At 38.9% G+C, this 17,147-nt stretch overlaps 1 pseudogene; it reads left to right on the plus strand.

Moving 5' to 3' along the window:
• Nucleotides 1–911: 911 nt before the first annotated feature.
• Nucleotides 912–1,466, plus strand: LOC117719992 (protein UXT pseudogene; annotated as a pseudogene).
• The last annotated feature ends 15,681 nt before the right edge of the window (nt 1,467–17,147 follow it).

The raw sequence follows: 17,147 nt of genomic DNA on the forward strand, positions 1-17,147 counted from the left end.
CCTGGAGGCAGGAACTGGTGCAGAGGCCATGGATAATTGCTGCTTACTGGATTGTTCCTCATGGCTTGCTTGGCCAGCTTTCTTTTAAAACCCCAGACCACCAGTCTAGGGGTGGCACCACCCACAATAGATTGGGCCCTTCCACATCAATCACTACTTAAGAACATGCCCAATAGACTTGCCTACAGCCAGATCTTACAGAGGCATTTTCTCAAATGAGGCTTCCTACTTTCTAGTGATTGTACCTTGTAGTAAATTGTCATAAAAGCTAGGTGACACACTCTTCTAGGAATAATGTTGGTTTTGTGCGTATTTTTTATAATTTCAAATTAAATTTAGACTAAATTTAAGGTATTTGAACTTGCCAAAGCAAATTGATTTAATTTTAATTTTTATTGTATCAAGAGATAGATAAATAGACAGACAGACAGACAGACAGACAGAGTACATGCCATGCATGGTGTTGTGTATGGCTATCAGAAAGCAACTTGCAGGAGCCTATTCTCTCTGTCCATAATGTAGGTTTCTGGAATTGAACTCATATCATCAGGGTTAATGCTAAGTCCCTTTATCCCCTGGGTCATCTCACCAGCTTTAAATTAATATCAGAAGCAACTCATCACCAAGCTACATATATATCTGCTTTAAAGACTGGAAATAAGTTACTCTCCTTATCAGTCCATTGATCATTCAATACAGCCTGGGACACAACCTAGCAACTATGGACAATGAACTCATTCAGACTAGACTGGTTTTGTGTGTATACACAACAAGGTGAAATGGTGTCCTCAAGTCAGTTTTTAGGATTCTCTGGTTACAGTCTTATGCAGACATAGGTGTGCATATGATCATGTCAGGTGCATTATGGGAAGGAACATGTGTAGTGCACAAGAATTTATGTAATCCATACTAACAGTTACTGCCGGTGGCCCTAAGGAGCCCATCATGGCGACGCCCCCGAAACGTCGGGCCTTGGATACGGTGGGGAAGAAAGTGCTGCGGTACGAGGCCTTTATCAGTGACGTACTGCAGCGAGACTTGCAAAAGGTGCTGGACCATCGAGACAAGGTATATGAGCAGCTGTCTGTAAACCTTCAACTAAGAAATGTCATTGAGCGACTCCAGGAAACTAATCACTCGGAGTTATATATGCAGGTGGATTTGGGCTGTAACTTCTTCGTTGACACAATGATCCCAGATACTTCACGCATCTATGTGGCCCCGGGATATGGTTTTTTCCTGGAACTGACACTGGCTGAAGCTCTCAAGTTCATTGACCGAAAGAGTTCTCTCCTCACAGAGCTCAGCGACAGCCTCACCAAGGACTCCATGAATATCAAGGCCCATATCCACATGATGCTAGAGGGACTTGGAGAACTACAAGGCCTGCAGACTTTCCCAGAGCCATCTCCCCATTGACTGCATCTTCCCAGCATCTAATATTAAAGAACCTGAATGCCTTGGAATCAAGTAGCCCCTTTTCCCCTAATTCTCACTAATTGACTAAGTACCCTAGAGAACAAAATTACTGGAAGACCCATCCTTGCTGTAGAACCTCTAAAATGTTCTAGAGGTCTTGCCTCCAACTTATGTTTTCTTCCTGACTTTATGCTTTTACCCTCTTTTGTCACCTTTCGAACAACCTTGACCCTGCTCCTCACACTTTAATTCCTTTTCCTAGATATTTGTATCTGTGCCCTTTGTATTACCATAAAGAATGGACTGATTCAAAAAAAAAAAAAAGAATTTATGTAATCTAAGCCTGTCAGTCAAAATAGAGACTCACTCAAATTGTGCCCTCCTTAACCAAACTCCTATGTCTCTTGAGCCCCGTAAGAGGAAGCCCAAACAGCAATCAATTTCCTGAACACCTCCTTTTCTTTGTGGTTCACTATGAATTTTGACAGTGTATTGCTTCTAATCTCCACTATTGCTCTGAATAGTTTTCGAATCGCTTTCTTGCTACATTGGACATCAGTGTAGGTTTTTTTAGTTCGTTCTTATACAAGAGGCCAAGAATCTGGAGAGCCCTCCCCAGGTCCCAACCACTGCTAATAGTTGCAGCAAAATAAAAATATAATTTCTCAGCCTGTTTTGCATTCGTTCAGACAAAACTGATTCTCCTGTAGCAGCCATTGATAGACTGTAGCTTTTCATTTGAGAGTAGAGTCTTGTGAAATTTTCCCTCTCCGCATTGGCATGCTAATGGTTGCTGTCATTATGCAGGTCTTGTTTTAGGTGATAAAGGAGAAAAGTGTACCACTATTCTGTAATTTTAATTGTGGTGTTAAATCCTGACTGTTGACTTGATTGGATGTGGACTCAACTACAAGACACACCCCTGGGAAGATCTGGAAGGGTATTTTTCTGAAGGATTAGCTGAAGTAGAGGGAGGGTGGTGAGAAGATCCTTTCTGAAAATGGATGGCACCTTCCTTTGGTGGCCATTTATAAAGAGGCTTGAAGAAAAGCAGCTTGCTTGGCTTGCCTTTGCTTCTTGCTGGTAAAGGTTCTGTCCCACTGCTGCTCCTGCTGCTGCTGCCACCCAATCACCCACCTCACCATCATTCCCTGCATCAATGTTTGGCTTTCCAGTGTGAACTGAAGACCTATACCTTTCCAGGAATCTTCAAGGCATTCAGGCCTGGTGGAGTGAATAGCTACTAGGTTCTCAGCCTCTCCAGTGTGAGACAGCCATTGCTAGATAAATCTATATCATGTAAGCAAATGGAACTGCTGCTAATCATGTCTGTTACGGTGAAGGAAAGTTCAGTTGCATCCTTAACCCTTCCCTTCCTAGCCATCTTCCTACTCTCCAGACTGTTGGGGATCAAACAAATGAGACTTAACCTAAGTGCTGCCATTTTGTTTTCAGACTCCATTTTGATCATAAGGTGAAATTAAGTTCAAGCTCCCAGGCTCTAGGAGAGCCTTCCAGATGGCTAGCCAATTTCTTCCTTATTTTTCTTTTGTTCCCCTACAACATAAAGATTGTTTCTAACCATGAAAGAACAAATGATTCTGATTGATGGGAAACTGTAACTGAAACTTGGCACAGATATGTGTGGTTTTCAAGCTTAAAAGCTCACAGTTCAGTTTCTGAGTGTGTTCTGTGGCCCTGATTGATCGGTAGTGGACTGATTACAATAAAGTTTTGTAATCTGCTTAAATATTTATTAAGATGAGTGTACCAGGACAAAGTCAGCTCCCAAGTCTGTGCTGGTGTCCCGAGGTCAGGTTTTGCTGCCTAATTCAAATAACCGTCTTGCTTTGCGATAGACTCTTGTGCCTGCTTGAGTTGTTTTAGATTTTGAACCCTAAGAAGACATTGTTACTTTCTAACCTCCACAATCCCAAACTGTCAGAGCACATTCTTTTCTTAAGACACCATCTATGTGTACCCGCATACCCATAGGCGCTTGCCCATAGGTTAGCTTTCTCTGTCTACCTGACCCCAGCAACCTGACCATAGCTGTTTTTGTTGTTTGTTTTAAGTTTTTCTTAGCCTTAAGACAGCAGTCAGTATACTTGACATAGTCTTTGCAGTGAGCTCATTCATGCTTTCTGAAGGCGGTCATGAAAAGATTACTCAATTACATTTCCTTTTTACCTTTTTTTTTTAATTTAAAACTTTAAAAAAAATTATTTATTTATTTATTTATTTTTGAGACAGGGTTTCTCTGCGTAGTGTTGACTGTCTGTAGACCGGGATGGCCTTGAACTCACAGGGATCCATCTGCCTCTGCCTCACGAGTGCTAGGATGAGTGTGCACCACCACTGCCCAGAGCATTTCCAGTGCATTGAAGTCTGAATGGCAGGTGCCGTACACACATGGGAGGGGCAAGACGGAGAGAGGGTTTCAAGAGCAACTCTAGAAGAAAACACAGGAGAATATGGATGGACTCACATGATAGAAGGAGTGAGATATTGGATCCTTTTGAGACAGACAGAGGGAGAGAGAGAAAAAGAGAGAGAGAGAGAGAGAGTGAGAGAGAGAGAGAGAGAGTGAGAGAGAGAGAGAGAGAGACTGCCACCACAGGTGTATCACAGTGCAAATACTAAACAAGATGGTCATGAATCTGGATAAACATGAGGCCTTCCATTACATGAAAAGAATGTAGGCCTCAAGAGTCCAGCTATGTTTCTTCAAAGTGCTTGCTGTCTGCCTCATCTTCTCCCTGTGTAGAGGAAGTTTTACATTGTGAGGCAAATTGCCTTATCTTTCTTGTAATTTAAGAATGCCCAAAGTACTGTATTAGTGACTTTTCTCATTAATGTAACAAAATACCTGACAAAAGTAACTTAAGGACTTGAAAGCTCAATCCACTGTGTCAGAGAAAGCTCAGCGGCAGGAGCCCAGGGCTGGTGGTCATACTGTGTTCACCGTCAGGAATCAGAGAAAGGTGAATGCCCATCTTGCATTAGCTTTCTCCTGTTGTGTTTAGTCTGTCATGCCAGCCCATTGGATGGTCTATCCATGTTCACAGCGAGCCTTCCCACTTCAGTTAAGCCTCTCTGGAAACACCTACAGGCATGCTGAGAGATGTGTCTCCTGCGAGCTTCTAAATCCTCTCGACCTGACCACATCAACCCTCATACCTTTCAGATCTCTGTTTGGACTGTCGCCATACTTGTCATAGACTATGTTTCTAGACTCCTTTACTAGTTCTGATGCCCAAAGAGTTTGCATATCCCCAAGATTCTGGGATCTTATATCTCAGATTTGCTGTCTTTTAAAAAGATGGCTACTAAATGAACAAGCAAACTCCTCACACGAGATTATAGTAAGTGTTGTAGTTGCTTATGGAACTTGACAGAGTTAATTTGTCATTAATTACTCTATGATTTTTATTTCTCATGGATCATTCTGGTCAGCTTATAAATCTAGCTCCTCCCATTTGAATGAAACCATTCTTCTTGAGCCTCTGATTTCTGCAATTTCCACCTCACATTTCTCTGCAAATGGAAAGGCTTTCTGTTGTCATGGTTTCAATTCTCCATTTATTCTCCCTCAAACCCATCCTAATACATGTTTTCATGTCATCCCATTACTGTGTCATGTATAAGGGCATCAGTAGCTTCCACATCGCAGCTGACTCTAGTGATTAATTTTCAGCCTGTTTCACAGTTGACTCCACAGCAGCCCTTGACAGAGTTGATCACACTTCCCGTCTAACACACATCGCTCACTTGGCTTCGGCAAAACACACAGGTTCTTTCCTTTATTTCTTGCTTTGTCAGATAAACTGATTTCTCCCTTTCTTCAAAATGCTTTGAGTGGTTTTATTTCTCTTTTCTGGTGAAGAAAGGATGGAGTTTTAGTGTGGTGAAGATGCTGTGTGAATAAATTCAATTTATTCAAGCAGTATGTAAGCGTGAACAGTAGAACGTGAGCTCTCCCTATTTTCAAACTGTGTCTCTGAACTTGGCAGTCCTATCAGAGATTCACTAAAGATCTATACTTATGTTATCTCCCTTCCTTTGTGTGAGGTTAACATAATTTATGGAGAGCATTGTTCTTTAGATTGCTTCCAGTTTTGTTGCTATGACTGATCTTATAAAGGAGGCTCACATAAGCTTTTCTACTTCCATGCTTGTGACTTTATCTACTTTTAAAATGTAGGGTGTTGCTCAACACCATGCAGCACCACAGCCAGAATTTGCCCAACTCTCGCTCTCATTTGTCAACCTTCACATAGTAGGTAGCAAAACATTTCAGTTGCTTGAAGTGCTCATTCCCAGCTGAGATTACGCAAGGAGACATGCAAAGTCAGCATCTTGTTAATCATTTATTTAGTGTTACAGCTTCCTCTGTGTTGTAGGTGAGGTTGTTTGGCTTACCTACAGTGGCTTTGAAGCATCCTTTGAAAGCACTGTATAGTACTGTTTGCTCTGGAAGGACTGGTGACCCTCATGGAGAAAATACTTATGTTAGATGAGCCTGCCTCAGGTATGAGGTACGGTGCTGTTGGTGGTTCGCTTAGCATTAAGAAAGCAATACTCTGTGTTAAATACACCATGTTGTGAAGTAGAAGCACAGTTTTACAAAGGCCATGTGTCTATCAACCAATGTGATGTCAGTGCCACAGCCAAAAGCTGGTAGAACATTAGTTTTGTGCTTTTGCTACAAGCTATCACTCAATATCCACCAAACCCATGTTTCTGCTGACTTCACAGACTAGTAACTACTACAAATAATGAGACCCAATGTATTTGCAATTTTGGTATGAACATTTGGCTTTTGAGTATTCTTAAATAATTAATAATGTAGCCAATAATACATGAATGGTTTACTTATTCAGGCATAAAGAATAGTAAGGACTTTGAAATTTCGATGAGATGGATTAAAAACAGCACCTTTCCTGTTACTGACTTACATATTTAATTATGTATATTTCTGTGTGTATATGTATAGTATATAATGTATATGTATTTGTATATACAATGTTTGCATATATACATATATACAAATATATACATACTATATACATATACACAAAATAGATACAAAATATACAATACACACATATGTATCTCTCTATCTCTCTCTATATTTTTTCATATTTATATATGGCTTTTCATATATATATATAAAACCATATATATATCTTCTGTCTTCTTCAGCTCCTCCCATGCGTCCACCCCTGCCTCTCAAATTTATGACCTTTTCTTCTTTAATTATTATTGATGTATACATGAATATACACATGTTTAGGACCTTTTGTGACTGGATAACCTATCAGGGGATCATGCGTGGAGAATGACTTTTCTTTCAGAAATCATTAATTTCAGTTTTCATCTAGGGGTAAGACTTTCCATCCACATTGGCACATGAGCTGATATTGTCACTGTGCTGGTCTTGCCCTTGAGATGTCTGCAACTTCCCTGTTAAGAAATAGTATCTTGAAGGAGATGTCCTGGGCCTCTCATAATTTTTTTTTTTTTACCTCTTCTTCCACCATGTTACATTGGACTCAGTTGTATTAGAAGTTGCATTTTAGATCTATCAGTTGGATTTGTCCAGTTGTAGATTTCTGTAATGGTTTCCAGCTGCTGCAAAAAGAAGCTTCTTTGACAATGGGTAAATGCTCCTTTTCTCCAGGCATAGAATAAGTATTTAGAATGCATTTGGGAATTATTTGGGAAAGTGGCAATGATAGGTTCTTCTCTAGGGTCCATGACCTCACCAGCCATAAATAAATAAATAAATAAATAAATAAATACATAAATACATAAATACATAAATACATAAATGACAAAATAAAGTAATGGAACTAATTAAATTGGTCTGTATTGTTTTCCAAATGTTTTAATGTTCTATGGCAGATTTTGAAACCACTATCTAATTATGACCAGATGATGATTCATTCACATCTTAGGGTTCATAGTTGAAAAGAAAACCAGACATGTCTTAAATGTACTGATGTGGATTTTTTAAGTTCTTGGCATATTGTCACTTCTAACGGGTCAGCAGACAATGAAATGATTTAACATGGCACTATTATTGGGACATGCAGGGTGACTGACTGCAGTGGATTCACTTTCCCAGTTAAATCTCACATCATTTGGAAACATGTTGTTAATTCTTCAAAAAAAATAACAAACCACATACATCTCTATAATTCTACAAATTAATGGTTTCATATACAGAGAACCCTACCATGGTCAAGAAACCCCAATTATTTATTCTGAAAGTCTTTCTGAAACCAAGTACTCAGGAGAGGAGGTACCACAGAGTGGAGATGTTAAGCACTAAGTACTTATCTTGCTGACAACCCTCCAATTTTAGAAATAATTGGCTCCCTCTATTCAGTTTTCTGTGTGTCATTAAAGGCTCACAGTTCTTAAATAGCAATGTGACATTATTCTTGAAGGACCTTCTCCAGTTACCCTTCCCACTTCTTGAGTCAAAGCACTAAGCCACAAAGGAAACAGTGAGAAGTGAAGTCTTCAGATTTTACCAAGTGGCTTCCTTAGGACTGAGGCTAGGTAATATTCTAACTCATATTTTGCTGAGTAGCTATAGTTTTTTGAGGTGACTTGAAGTTTCCATATACTTAATGGTCTCTCTTTTCAACATTAAATACAGCAGAACCAATCGCAAATGACCAGGCTCAGTGGTTTTGGGCAATGTATTGGCTGGCTATTGAGTTATTGGCCAGATTGGTTGAACAACTCCAATTTTGGAAATGTGAATTCAAAAGTAGTTCTTTGTGTCTCTTAAAAATGATTTTCACGGGGCTGGAAAGATGGCATGTGGTTAAGAGCACTTACCACTTTTCCACAGGAACAGAGTTTGGTTCCCAGCACCCACATTGAATGGCTAATAATTCCAGCTCCAGGGAATCCTTCTTTTTGTTTCTGAGGATACTGTACTTGTGTGCATGCCACCTGCCCCATATATATATATATGTGTGTGTGTGTGTGTGTGCATGTGTATGATGTATATGTGTGTATATGATGTATATGTATATATAATAAAATATATATAAAATAAATCTAAATTAATGAACGATTTATTTATTTACTCTATTGGTTTTGACCTATTTGTTTGAGACAGCTTCTCTTTCCGAACCTGAGACCTGCATACTCTTAGCCAGGTTGGCAGTCAGAAGGTCTCAGGAATCCTCCTGTCTCTGCCTCTTTAGGAGCTCAGGTGTGAGTATGGTTGCTGGCTTGTAACATGGATACTGGTATCTTAAGCCTTGTCTTCTGTGCAGCAGGGCATTTTTATTGTTTGCTTTTTGCAGCAGGTTTGATGATGCTGACCCTTAAAGACATAACAGTTTTCAGTTGGAGGTCTGATGGCTCCTTGTCATTTTATCATTGTAGTACCTTCAATTAACATTATCATGAGCACTAAGAGAAATGAGCCTATTGAGTTTTTGTCCTGCCATGTTCATTCTGGTGCCCTGGAGAGAGGGCCGGCTGCTGGGGTGTCAGTGACTGGGGCAGAGGGCATTAATGGAATCTGTTTAATGGCCAAGAGACTAGCTTTCAAATTTTATAACCTTTAGATGGAGAAATGTTATGGTTTCTGGAAATCTTTCTGAATCCCTTCTGCCAAACTGAACTTTCTATGATTTTTGGTAAAGGATAATTTAATGAACTTAAAAGCTGTGTGCCCTGTGTGTGTGTGTGTGTGTGTGTATGTGTGTGTGTACACACACATGTGTATGTATGTATATACACATACACACATAACACATACATATACACAAACATGTTTCAGTTATATGCTACTGTACAACACACTACTTCAAGATATGGTGGCTCTAAACAACATTTTTCTACTTACAGTTCCATGGATTGTGCTTTGGGGCTATTTTCCACATAATCATTCTTGCAGTTGGAGGCAGATGATGAGCAGACTGGGGTCAGGAGAGGTTCAAATAAGATGGGCATTTGAATGATGGTTTCTTCTCAAATGGGTGTGAGTCCTCACTGGGGTGGCTGAGGTTGTTGGTCACTTGCCCGGAGAACCTCTTGCCACACATATCAATGAAATCAGAAGTCATGGCTCAATCCATGTTAGGACTTCAATCCTACCTCCTAGTTTTGTTAACTAAAAACCAAAACTTACTCCTTGGAGTCTAGGATATCTTTCAGCATTCTGAAAGGTAAGCACCCTATGAATACCATCTCATGTCATTTAAAGTGGCATGTGCAAGGTTAGCCAACAGAGTAAACCCAGGCTTTTGACCTAATGCTACTCAGTGTTTGCAAGTTTATGGTTTTTTGGTCTTTTTTGTTTTGTTTTGTTTTTGTAAGGAATTGACAACAAAAATATATGTTGCAGATGGATATGCCTTAAGAATTCCATCCCAAACCTCATGTTCTAATTTTTCCTTCTGTATACTATTGTAGCTATGAAGAACTTAAGTTTTATATTAAACATTTGATCCATTTTCATTAGGTTTTACTTTCATGGGTGCAGAAATGGCATCTTGTCTCTAGCTCTGTATGCTTTGAGACATGTTTGATTTGTTCTTGCAGGGTTACTCAGAGTACCCTATGTTTTTTCACTGTATTTTTTTTCCTTCATGAAACAGACACTTGTTACCCAGGGGAAACTAAACAGATATATGCATGCTGCATTATGACATAGTGTGGATTTGGCATCCCTGCTGGCTTTGATCATTCAAATGAAGGATTTTTATGCGAGCCATGTTGCATGAGTCACCTTGGTCTGGCCATGTCACCTTTTCTCCAGCTTGTTGTGAGACCCAGCACATACTTTAGTGCCTGGAGTGCTTAAAACCCTTACAGAGAGGAAAATAAAACAGGGTATCTGCATTTCCAAACATTGCCAGGTGGGGGAGCCCGTGTTGTAAGAAATAGTTGTCAAAAGAATAAAAAATTAAATGACTCCCCCAATCCCACCCCCTTTTCCTTTTCTTTTTTGGTGCATCTGTGAAATTCTTTCCAGACTGGAGAATTTTGTTTAAAAATTGAAAATTAAAACAATTTCACGAACATAGCTTGTGTTGCTAGTTTTCTGTTTTGTAGCCAACATTTTATCGGCCATTATTAGGTCAGTGAATTGTAACAGTGAAATAGCAATGTTTTATTTTCTTGTTTTAGAGACAAGGTCTCACTAGGTATCCTTGGCTGTCCTGGAACTCACTATGTATACCAGGTTGGCTTCAAACTTACAGGGATCTACCTGCTGCTACCTCCTGAGTGTTGGGATTAAAGGCATGCACCATCATACCCAGGTTTTGAAATAGGGATATTTTAAAAGACCCTTACTGGTAAGGCATCCATAGTACACCAATAGTTTTTTAGTTTTTTTTAAATTGAAAACGTATTTGTTGTCACAGAATATATCTTAATTATGGTTTTCCCTTCCTCTACAGTTCCTTCCCACCTCCCCACCCATACTGATACACTTCCTTTCTGACTCTTATTGGAAAGCAACAGACTTCTAAGAAGTAATAATGAAATAAATGGGAAAAAGCAAAAAACAAACACACTGGAGTAAGACAAAACACATAGAAAGAAAAAGATCTCAAAGGAAAGGCACAAGAAACCACATAGGCACAGAGATCCACTCAGTCACATGTTCAGGACTCCCATAGAAACACTAAGCTGGAAACCATAATATATAAGCAAAGAACCTATAGGGTAAAAAGAAAGGCAAAAAATATAAAAATGAAATAAAATAAAACAAAACAAAACCCAACAAAGGCCTTACATGACATTATGCGACAAGGAACCTGCACAGATGCCACTGGGTTTCTCTTCTGCTCTCCACCTACTGTTGGGCATGCAGCTTATCCTTATGAGTGGTTTGTTTCTCCAGTGAGACTTCCTTGGAGGAAACTAAAATTTCATTTTTTTTAAATTGAAAATAGATTTTTTCTCATATAATATATCCTGAATATAGTTCCTCCTCCCTCTACTCCTCCCAGTTCCTCCCCACCTCCCCTCCCCTCAGGATCCACTCCCTTTTGGTTTCATTAGAACAGGGCAGGCTTCTAACAGATAAATGCCAAAAATAACAAATTAAAATATAATATGATGAAGTAAAAACTATCATATCAAAGTCAGACATGTCAACTCAACAGGAGGAAAAGAGTCCCAAGAGTAGACACAAGAGTCAGAGAATCACTTATTTTTACACTCAGGAGTCCCATAAAAACACTAAGCTAATATATATAATAATATATATAATAATATATATATATATTATATATAATATAAATATAATATAATATTATATATATTACAACAAATATTATATATATGTACACACACACACACACACACACACATATATATATAAAATTTAGAGGACCTGGTGTAGATCCATATAGGCCCCATGCTTGCTGCTTCAGTCTTATGTGTATCTTGCTTAATTGACTCTGAGGACCATGTTCTCCTGGTGTCATCCATGAGCTTGGACTCTTACAATCTTCCTACCTCCTCTTCCATAGGATTCTTTAAACTCTGAGGGGAGGGATTTGATGGAGACCTCCAAATTAGACTCTCCATATAATGTCTGGCTGTGGGTCTTCGCATCTGTTTTCATCTGTGGCAGGAGGAAGCCTCTCTGAAGATGACTGGAAAAGGCACTTATCTATGAATATACCAGAATATCATTAGGGAACATTTTATTAATTTTTTTTAGACCAGTCTGTTTGTATTTTTTCTCCCCTCAGGTCTCTGTGCTATTTAATCTCTTGTTCTTGGTCACCAAAGCAGTGTTGGATATGGGTTCCTTCTAGTGCTCTGGCCCTTAAGTCAGATCAGACACTGGTTCTCGACTCCCACAAGTTTTGTGTCACAATTGTTATAGAATATCTTTCAGGAAGGAAAGATTGTAGGTCAAAGGTTTTGTGGCTGGATTGGTGTCCTCATTTCTTTCAGTAGCCTGCCGAGTATCTTCCCACATCAAACTGGCTAGAACGTAGGGGTGCTCCATGCAGGTACCATCTCAACCTCTCCACACTGAATGAGCTATGTGGATGTTGCCTTGGCAATGGATGCCCACTGTCAGTTGGCTGAGAGAAATCCTTTGTCCTAGCACTACCCTGGGTAGTTTGGGAGACCTTCACAGGACAACCTCAGCCTCTGTCATTTAGTTAGTTTGGTTAAGAGTTTTTCTATCTTGTTAATTTTTTAAAAGAACCAGCTCTCGTTTATTGTTCTCTTTATTTCTATTTTATTGATTTCAGCCCTTGGTTTGATTATTTCTTGCCATCTGCTTCACTTGGGTGTGCTTACGTCTTTTTGTTCTAGGGTTTTTATGTGTGCTGTTAAGTTGTTAGTATGGGATCCCTCCAGTTTTTTTAATGTAGGCACTTAGTGCTGTGAACTTTCCTTGTAGGATCACTTTCATTGTTTCCCATAAGTTTGGTTATGCTGGGTATTCGTTTCATTGAATTCTAGAGTCTTTAATTTATGTCTTTTTTTCTCTTTATGACCCATTTTTTCATTCAGTCGAGAGTTGTTCAGTTTGCATGAGTTTGCAAACTTTCTGTTGTTTCTGTTGTTATTGATGTCTGGCTTTAATATGTAGTGGTCTGATAGGTGCAGGGAGTTATTTCAGTTTTCTTGAAACTTGCTTTGTGTCTGAGTATGTGGTCAATTTTAGGGAATGTTTCATGAGATGCAGAGAAGATTGTTCCTTTGTGTTTTGGTGACACGTTCTGTATATATCTGTTGGATATCTTTGGTTTATAATGTCTGTTGGCTCCAGTACTTCTGTTTAGCTTTTGTCTGGATGACTTGTCCATTGGTGTGAGTGAGGTATTGAAGTTTTCCATTATCTGTGTGAATGTGAATATGTAATTTAAGCTATAGTAGAGTTTATTTTACAAACTTGGGTACACTTGTGTTTGGGACATAGATTTTTAAGAAATATCATCTTGGTAAATTTTTACTTTTATGAGTATGAAGTATCTTTTCCTATCTCTTTTGATTAGTTTTAGTGTGAAGACTATTTTGTTAGATATTAACATATTTTGCTTGCTTCTTAGGACCACTTACTTGAGATGTATATGACATGTACTTGAGAGTTAAATATAGATATTATATTTATTAAATATATATTACATATTTATATTATATATAATTTATATAAATAAATAAATAAATAAATAAATAAAACACTCTTTACTCTGATGTAATGTCTGTCTTTGATGTTGTGGTTTCTCGGATGTACTGAAGGATGGATCCTGTTTCTACATTCATTTTGTTAGTTTGTATCTTTTTTATTGGAGAATTGAGACCATCGACATTAAGAGATATTAATGACCAATGATTGTTAATTCCTTATTTTGTTGTTTCTGGTGGTGGTGGTGGTGATGGTGGTGATGGAGGTGGTGTGTGTATGCTTCCCTTTTTTTTTTTGGTTTTGCTCATATGGGGTTATTTATTTCTTGTGGAGAAAACTATTTTTTTTTTTAATGGTTATCAATTGGAGTAGATTCTGGGATAAGAATGAGGGCATGTTTACACTTCTCCTTTCAGCTCTAACATCCCATCTGATGCAGAACTGTGCAGGCCCTGTGCATGCTACCCCAGTCTCTGTATGTTCATATATTCATTGATCCTGTTAATTTAGAGGGCTTATTTTCTTTCCTCTGTCCTTTCTGCCGCTGACACTCTTTTTTCCTCTTATCCCTCAGGGTTCCCTGAGTCCCGAAGGAAGGGATTTAACAGAGACATTTCTTTTAGGGCTGAGTACTCCAAGGTCTCTCACGCTCTGCCTGTGGGTCTCTGTATTTGTTTCCATCTGCTGTAGGAGAAGCTGCTCTGATGATGGCTGAGCAAGACATTGATCTATGAATATAGCAGAGTGCTATTAGAAGTCATTTTATTGCTGTGTTGTTTTACTAGAACAGTAGTATTTGGTTTTCCGTTAAATCCTTGGGCTATCTAGTCTTGGTCACCCAACCAGTGTTGGGTATGGGTCTCCTCTCATGGAGTGGGCTTTAGGTTAAATCAGATATTGTTTGGTTACTCCAACAAGTTTAGTGACATCATTTAACTAGCATTTTATGCAGGCAAAACACCATTGTAGATCAAAGGATTTGTTGCTAAGTTGTGTTATGTTTACATTTCTCCTTTGGTAGCATTCAGAGTAACTTCCTGTACCAAAGACATTAGCATATTGAGATGAAAGTTCTATGCAGGTGCCAGCTTGATTTCTTCAGATTCAATGAGCTGTAGAGGTGTTATCTTCAGCAATAGGGGCTTGTCAGTTGGTGGACAGAAAACTATAAACTTGGCAATGGCCTGGGTTGAGTGGTAGTTCCCCTGGGACCACTTTGACCAACAACTCATTTAGATGCAATCTATTCCATTCCAAATGAAACTGGAAGCTTCATTTGGTGACAAGAGGTATTTAGATGAACTCTGTGTCCTCCATTATTTGGTAATTTTATTTAGATTGCCTTCATGTAGGCATATATCTTAGGATTCTTCTGCTGTACTTGGTTTTCATAATAACCTTCAAATGGCCCTTAGTTTTGGCTGTCCCCTCATATACCTGTCCCAGCCTCTCCCCTTCCACCCATAACTATCTGTCTTATTTCCTTTTCCTAGAGAGAGCTAGTTGCCCCTCTTAGTCTCTTACTCTATATCCAATCTCTGTGTTTGTTTATAGTTGACATAGGAGCTAATTTCGATATACAAGTGAACACACACCATATTTGTTTTTTTTCTGGGTCTGGATTACCTCAGTCAGGAGTTTTTTGTTTTTTTTTTTTTTTCATTTATTTGCAAACTTCATCTTGAGTAGTTTTTATCACAGATGTGCACAGGGCTGGATGCAAATCTTGATTCTGTTGTTTACTCATATCACTTGCTCAATTTTCTGATGGACTATGAATAAGAATTCCTATGTAAATTAAATGGGATCATCCTGTTTACCAGTCATCTTCTTTTGACTCTTACCACCACCCTTCCAGGAGGCTGACTTCTAGGAGCATTATGGGCTGCTTTGTCCCTTGCTCCATTTGGTTTAGTCTCTATAAAGTCCAAAAGTCTTTCTAAGAGAAAGCTATCTCTAATCCTCCCTTACAGGCTTTCTAGTCTCTTCTGTGTTCTCTGGGAGCTGCTCCCCTATCTGTTTCTTTTTAAGGACAGGTTAATGGCAGGCTCTGCCACTAGCTCCAGAGTATATCATCTTTCCCTCTCACATTTGGTCAAACCATTTCTTTATTAAACTTCCCTAGGTTAATCCTGATTTAACAGTATTTTCTATTTTTTTCTCTGGAATGCTGAGTTTGTTAACACAGGGCTTTTCACATAGTCCAGTCCAGTCCAGTCCAGTCTAGTGGTATTTATCAATAAAAAAGAATTTAAAGCATGTAATCAACCTTATACATACAACTGGTCCATTTGAATAAGCCCAGTGCTTGCATTATGAGTTAACAATTCCAATACTGTTTAAATAAAATAGTTTACTATTGTGAGAGTAAATGCAATTTGGTGGAAAACCTTCTATTCTAGGAGGAAGCCTACATCAGTCCTATGGTTCCTCTGTTTATTGCCATTTTTCCAATTTTTAAAATTACATATCTATTTGTCTGTCTATCTATCTATCTATCTATCTATCTATCTATCTATCTATCTATCTATCTATCTATCTATCTGTATGTGTATTCATGTGTATGTGCCACAAGTGTGAAACAGTGCAAAATAGAATCCAAAGGACAACTTGTGGAAGTAGGTTCTGTTCTTCCATTCTGTGGGTCTTGGGGATCGAACTCATGTTTTCAGACTTTCTTTCTTATTTGAGACAGGGTCTTGCTGTGTAACCTAGGTTGAAATTAACCCAAACTACCTCTGTAGTTCAGCTTGGCCTCAGTACTTTCTGAGTATTGAAATTGTATGTATGGGCCACCATCCCTGCCTGGCACACAGCTTTGATGATTATTGAGCCAGTTTGTCCTCTTGGGTTATCAGTAAAAACAGTGGGGTTGTTGCAAGACAAAACACAGGGCAAAAGGTCTCAGGAATCTTCTTGCTATCTGAAGGCAATATTCCTGGTTGTCATTAATTGTCAACCTTACATAATCTAGAATCACCTAGAAAAGGAGTTTCACTTATCTTTATCTGGTTGGTCTGTGGACATGTCTGTGAGGGATTAACTGGTGCAGTGGGGCTCTGCCTACTGAGGGTAGTATCATTTCTCGGACAAATGGTCTTGGGGCATATAAACAAGCCAGTTATGCATGAGTCTGAGAGCGACCCAAAGCATAAGCCAGCAAGCAGCATTACCCAGTGGTTCCTGCTTTGAATTTCTGCCCCAGTTTTCATTAATAATGGAGTGCAAGCTGTAAGCTGTAAGAAACCCCTTCTTTCAAGTTGCTTTTGGTCATAGTGTTTGTTCTGACAACAGAGAAGATACTGGAACACTGGTGCTCATAAACTCCAGGGAACACTTCTGAAGCCAAGCTGACTCTGTTAGGACTTAACGTGGAGAGGCTTCACTTATCATTGCCTTAAGAAGATTCATTGCTAAGCACCCTTATTGTGTAATTTTTCAAACATACATAGAACAGAGAGCCTAGAATAATTAATTCCCACATAGCTATCACCCTGTGGAATGGGTTCTTGTAGCAAGTGAAACAGTCACATTATTGTCATCTTACTTTGTGAAAAGATATGTTCTACACAGAACAAAATGACAC

The sequence above is a fragment of the Arvicanthis niloticus genome, chromosome 14 (genome assembly GCF_011762505.2).
Source record: "Arvicanthis niloticus isolate mArvNil1 chromosome 14, mArvNil1.pat.X, whole genome shotgun sequence".
NCBI classification, from domain to species: Eukaryota; Metazoa; Chordata; class Mammalia; order Rodentia; family Muridae; genus Arvicanthis; species Arvicanthis niloticus.